The following is a 6534-nucleotide window of genomic DNA, read 5'->3' on the forward strand; positions in this document are numbered from 1 at the left end:
ATTTGTAAGTAAACAAATATGAAATTACTGCATTTCAAAACTTCTGGCACGTCCTAATGTAGTAAAGGGGAATGTATAGCTTAAGAGCTTAATTTAGAACAGAAATAAACCTAAAAATTAATAAGCCAGATATCCAACTTAAAAGATAGATAATTTGGGGCGCCTGGGTGGCGCAGTCGGTTAAGCGTCCGACTTCAGCCAGGTCACGATCTCGCAGTCCGTGAGTTCGAGCCCCGCGTCAGGCTCTGGGCTGATGGCTCGGAGCCTGGAGCCTGTTTCCGATTCTGTGTCTCCCTCTCTCTCTGCCCCTCCCCCGTTCATGCTCTGTCTCTCTCTGTCCCAAAAATAAATTAAAAAAAAAAAAAAAAAGATAGATAATTTAAGGAGACAATCAAATAAAGTAGAAAAAAGGAAACATAGAAGTAAAATTTAATAAAAAGTGCAAGAGGGAGGACCAACCTAGCCAAGAGAGCTATTTGAATACATTGATGACATATATGTTCCCTGGATGATTAATAAAAAGGCTCCCAACATATACCACGTTGAAAGACAAAATAGATAAAACTAGAGATACTATTTGTATTATGCACCTAATACAAGAATATTATGAAAACTTTACACATATAAAAATTAGGTGAAATGAATGAATTTTATAAAACCTCAGCTCATCCAAACTGACCCCAGAAGAACTGGTAAATCTGAATGGTTCTATTATTGTCAAAATAATGGACACATTTTTTTTAATGTTTATTTTTGAGAGAGACAGAGACAGAGTGTGAGTGGGGGAAGAGCAGAGAAAGAGAGGGAAACACAGAATCTGAGGCAGGCTCCAGGCTCTGAGCTGTCAGCACAGAGCTCCATGCTGAGCTTGAACGCAGGAACCAAACATGAGTTCATGACCTGAACCGAAGTTGGGTGCTTAACCGACTGAGCCACCCAGGTGCCCCAATAGACACAATTTTAAAAAATCTCATTGTGGTAATACCAGGTCCAGGTAGCTTGAAACACAAGGTTTTGTTTTGTTTTTTTATAATTTCAGTTTATGCAAACTTCTCCACACCATATAAAAAAGGAAAGGCCTACAACAAAAACAGAAAAGTATAAAAAATGAAAAGGGGAAAATTACCGGCCAAAAATGATTCGTGAACAGATACAAAAACCTAAATACATTATTTGCATCTAAATCTAGCAATTTATAAAACAAAAACATATAGCATAATCTAAGCTGGATCTATCCCAAGAATGTGAAGACCATTTATTACTAGAAAGTGAATTAATGTAAATCACCTCATTATTCCTACAGAAGGTATTTGGGGAAATTTTTACATTTAATATCCACTGAGGATAAACATCCTTAGAAAACTAAAAACCGAAGGGAATTTTCTTAGCACAGCAAATGATTCTCACTAAACCACAATGAACATCATATTAATGGTATATGTTGAAAACTCTTCAAATTAGAAACAAGGAACAAGTCACAGGTTCCCATTATCACAATTTCTATTTAACATTGCATTGAAAGCTCTAGCTAATGCCTTGAGATAAGGGGGGTAAAAGGTATAAAAATTGGAATGGAAGAAACAGCACAGCCATTAAATCTAGATAACATAATTGAACTTACTGATTATTAGAGTTAATTTAGAAATCAGTCATGTTACTAGATAACAGTATTCAAAAGGAAACATTTACTGCTGATTTTACGGCAGTAAAAATCAGTTGGAGAATATAACTGTATTAACGGATAAAAATGACAATAACTTGATAAATGTAAAATACCTAATAATTAGATTAAAAAATAATGATCAATTCTTTTGGCAGAAGAATCTGAAGCAGGCTCCAGGCTCTGAGCTGTCAGCACAGAGCTCAACATGGGGCTCCAACTCAAGCACCACGAGATCATGAGCCGAGCTGACGTTGGCCATTTAACCGACTGAGCCACCCAGGCGTCCCTGAAATTTCCTTTTAAGCACCAAGTCTTATCAAAAAGTATAGTGATTAAGACATAGAGGAGTTGATGAAGAGATAGACAAGTAAACAAAGGAACAAAGTAGCAAACCCAGGAACTGTTGCATTCATGAATGCAAATTTGATTTATAGAAGAGTGGATATTGCAAGTCAGTGGAGAAAGGAGAGACTATTCAATAAATAATATTGGAAAACTTGGTCATGTGTTAAAATACCTAAATCAAATTGATTCCTACTTCACCCTCTACCAAAATAAGTATTAGATGAATTAAAGACTTACTTGCATAGCTCTAAGGAAATATCTTTATAATTGTGGTGGAAGCAAGAATTTTAATCAAATAATAAAAATTACATAGCCTAAAAGAAGATTGATAACTTTCATGACAGAAAAAAAAACACTTATATTTATTAAAAGACACCGTACAGAGAGGGAGAATAGAAGTAATAATATATAAAAGATCTATAGTATTTATAAATAGCAGATTATTACTATTCAGAGGATAAGCAGTAAGAACAGATGATTCATAAAAAATGAGTAAAAGAAATAAATAGGCATTTTGCAGAGGAGAGGATATTCAAATGTTTCAAAGCTTTATTTTTTTAAAAACCTTAACTTTTAATAGTAGTCTGGGAACTTGAAATTACAACACAACCCAATTCCAAATCAAAGCCACCAAATTTCACAAATTAAAAACTTATTCAGTATTATTGACAGGACTAATATAAATGATAAAAACCCTTTGGTGATCTTCATTACCAGTAATTCGGCACAGGTATGTTTGTGACCAGGCAAACCCATTCCCACGCATATAGACTAGAATAACTCTGGTTACATTTGCCGCCAGACTATTTATAAGGATATATTCTGATGCATATATTCTTATAAAAATTGTTTTTAAGCAAGAAATTGGAAACAAATAAGCTATCAGAAATGGTTGACAAAGTGTTCTGAGGAATAGTTATACAGTGCAACACTATAAAACACTGAAAATAAACATTCTGTCACCACTATAGTCAGATGGAGGAACCTCAAAAACATAATAATGAGCAAACAAAGAAAGCCAACTCATAGGAGAATACATAGGGTATGATTCCATTCACATAAATCTCCAAAACATGTGAGGCAACAACATACTGTCTAGGCTTGCATACATAGGTGATACAGTTATAATGAAAGTCAAGTGAGTGATTTACACACGCTTTAGGCTGGTAGTGTAGTTAGTTCTTTAGAACAGAGGCCTTTATGGTGCCCACAGTATTCACTTGCTTAAAGCCAGTGGTGATTTCATAGGTGTTTTTAAAATTATTATTCTCTAAACTGCATATGTTTCATTTTAATTTACTTTTAATTTGTTAGATATCAGAATTGGTTATTTTTTTTTATTTTTTAGGTAGCATAGGTATATGAAATTTCAGATGCTATTGTGGGCCAGGTGATTGAGTTAGACAAGTTGCTATAGCTCCTAGCATGTTAGTGCTCTATAAAATGGCTCATTAAAGAGCAAATTTTAGGATGTTTTCTTCTCATCAACTGTGCTGAGTTTAATTACAAACACACATAATAACCTGAATTAAGAGGCTGGATCATCTCCTGCAGCAGGAGAAATTTTCCTCAATTACACAGTGACATTAAATACTAACATTAATTCCTAAAGGAAGTTATCAAAAATCCTTCTATGAATTCCTTTAAAATGTGTTTTTAAATTAACATATTAAATATAAAGTTCTAATTGTTTCTAGGTAAAATACTATATCTCATGGTATAGCAGAAATAATACTGGGAAAGAAATTATAATTTCAGTTGATAGTAGTTTTTATAAATGTAATCTCTGTATTCTAATTTCATCATGTGTCTAATGCCCCTAGCTTGTTTTGTGTAAATAGTCACATGAAATTATGCTAACAGCAATTCCCTTTATACATGAAAAAAATTACTAATAATTTTTTATTTTGAGTGAAACAGAGAAGGCACAAGTGGAGGAGAGGGGCAGGGGTAGAAAGAGAGAATCTCAAGCAGGCTCCACACTCAACACAGAGCCCAACACAGGGTTTGATCCTGACCTGGATCATGGAATCATGACCTGAGCCAAAATCAAGAGTTGGATGCTCTACATCTTTTTGAGGTGCATTATATAGATCCCCATGCCTTATAAAGTCACCCCGTCCAAATATGCCAACCTTAAATGGTATCACATCAGAATATTTCTTTTTCCCCATAATTACTCAGGATCCTGCTCACTTGGGCTAATTGAAAATGGACCTTTGTCCACGGCAGTGAGGCTATGTGTAACAATTGCCTAAGAGTATAATTAATTTTGGCTACATACAGACATACCTCGGAGATATTTCAGGTTTAGTTCCCGACAAACATAATAAGGCAAATATTCCAATAAAGTTAGTCAAAATACTTTTTGCTTTCCCAGTGTATATAAAAGTTGTTTACACTACAGTCTATTAAGTGTGCAGTAGTGTTATATCTAAAAAAAAAGACATACCTTAATTTAAAAAATACATTAGTGCTAAAAATTGCTATCTATCATCTAGGCTTTCAGTGAGTTATAATCTTTCTACTGGTGGAGGGTCTGACCTCCATGTTGATGACTGCTGAGGGATCATGGTGGTGGTTACTAAACACTGAAGTGACTGTGGCAATTTCTTAAAATAAGACAACAGAAAAATTTGCCCTGTAGACTGAATTTTCCTTTCTCTGTAGTATGAGGTGGAGATGCTGTTTGATAGTATTTGACCCACAGTAGAACTTCTTTCAAAATTGGAGTCAATCCTCACAAGCCCTGTGACTACTTGATCAACTAAATTTACGTCATATTTTAAATCCTTTGTTGTTGTTTTGACGGTCTTCACAGCATCTTCACAAGGGGTAGATTTCATCTTGAGAAACTACTTTCTTTGTTCATCCATTAAAATTTTATCATGACATTGCAGTAATTCAGTCATATCTGTAGGCTCCACTCTCAATTCTAGTTCTCTGGCTCTTTCCATCACATGCGTAGTTACTTCTTCCACTGAAGTCATGATCCCCTGAAAGTCATGAGTGTGGGTTGGAACTGACTTCTTCCACATTCCTGTTTATGTTGACATTTTGACCTCTTCCCATGAATTATAAATATTCTTCATGGCATCTAGAATGGTGAATGCTTTCCAAAATGTTTTCAACTTACTTGGCTCAGATCCATCAGAGGAATCACTAGTTGTAGCATATCTAGCCTTACAAAATGTATTTCTTAAATAATAAGACTTGAAATTCAAAATGTCTCCTTGACCCAGCAGAATGGATGACCTAGCAAACCATAGAAGAATGGACAATATGTCAAGAGGCAGGAAAGCTGCATTCATCTCATTCTCCGTCTCCATCAGAGAGAGTTCTTGTGTGACCAGGTGCATTTTCACTGAGCAGTAATATTTTGAAAGGAATATTGTTTTCTGAGAAATAGACCTCAACAGTGGGGTTAAAATATTCAGTAAACTATATTATTATTACTTGTGCTATTCATCCAGGTTTTGTTTTTCCAATTATAGCACATAGGCAGAGTAGGTTTAGCATAATTCTTAAGAACCCTAGGATTTGGGGAATGGTAACTGAGCATTGGCTTCAACTTAAAGTCATCAGCTGTTATTGGCCCCTAACAAGAGAGTTAGCCTTCCTTTGAAGTTTTGAAGCCAGGCATTGACTACTCTGTAGCTAAGAAAGTCCTATATGGCATCTTCTTCCAATAGAAGGATGTTTTGTGTACACTGAAAATCCGTGGCTTGGTGTAGCCTCCTTCATTACTTATTCTAGCTAACTTTTCTGGATAACTTACTGCAGCTTCTACATAAGAGCTGGCTGCTTCACCCTGCACCTGTACGTTAATGTGATGGCTTCTTTCCTTAAACTTCATGAACCAAACTGTGCTAGCTTCCAAGTTTTCTTCTACATCTTTTTCACCTCCCTTAGAATGGAAGAGAGTTAGGGTTTTGCTCTGGATTAGGCTTTCCCTTAAGGGAATGCTGTGGCTGGTTTTATATTCGATCCAGGCCATGCACACTTTCTTCATATCGGCAGTGAGGTTGTTTTACTCTTATCATTGTGTGTTCACTAGGTTAGCACTTTTAATTTCCTCTAAGGACTTTTCCTTTGCATTCACAATTTGGTTCACTCTTGGGTGCCACAGGTTAGCTTTTAGCCTATCTTGGCTTTGGGCATGCCTCCATCAGTAAGCTTAATCATTTCTAGCTTTTGATTTAGTGTGGGAGATGTGTGACTCTTTCGTTCACTTGAGTACTTAGCGGCCATTGTAGGGTTAATAATTGGCCTCAATTCAATATTGTTGTGTCTCATGGAATAGGGAGCTTTGAGGAGAGAGAGAGAGACGGTAAAATGGCCAGTCAGCGAAGCAGTCAGAATGTACACAATCTTTATTGATTAAATTTGTAGCCTTATATGAGCTCATTTCATGGTGCCTCAAGACAACTGCAATAGTAACATTAAAGGTCACTGATCACAGTTCACCATAACAAATTTAATAATGATGAAAAAGTCTGAAATACTGTGAGGATTACCAAAATGTG

General features: G+C 35.7%; 1 pseudogene; it reads right to left on the minus strand.

Moving 5' to 3' along the window:
- Positions 1–4284: 4284 nt before the first annotated feature.
- Positions 4285–6259, minus strand: LOC125929883 (tigger transposable element-derived protein 1-like; annotated as a pseudogene).
- Between the last annotated feature and the right edge of the window lie 275 nt (positions 6260–6534).

Source organism: Panthera uncia, chromosome A2 (assembly GCF_023721935.1).
Source record: "Panthera uncia isolate 11264 chromosome A2, Puncia_PCG_1.0, whole genome shotgun sequence".
Taxonomy (NCBI): Eukaryota; Metazoa; Chordata; class Mammalia; order Carnivora; family Felidae; genus Panthera; species Panthera uncia.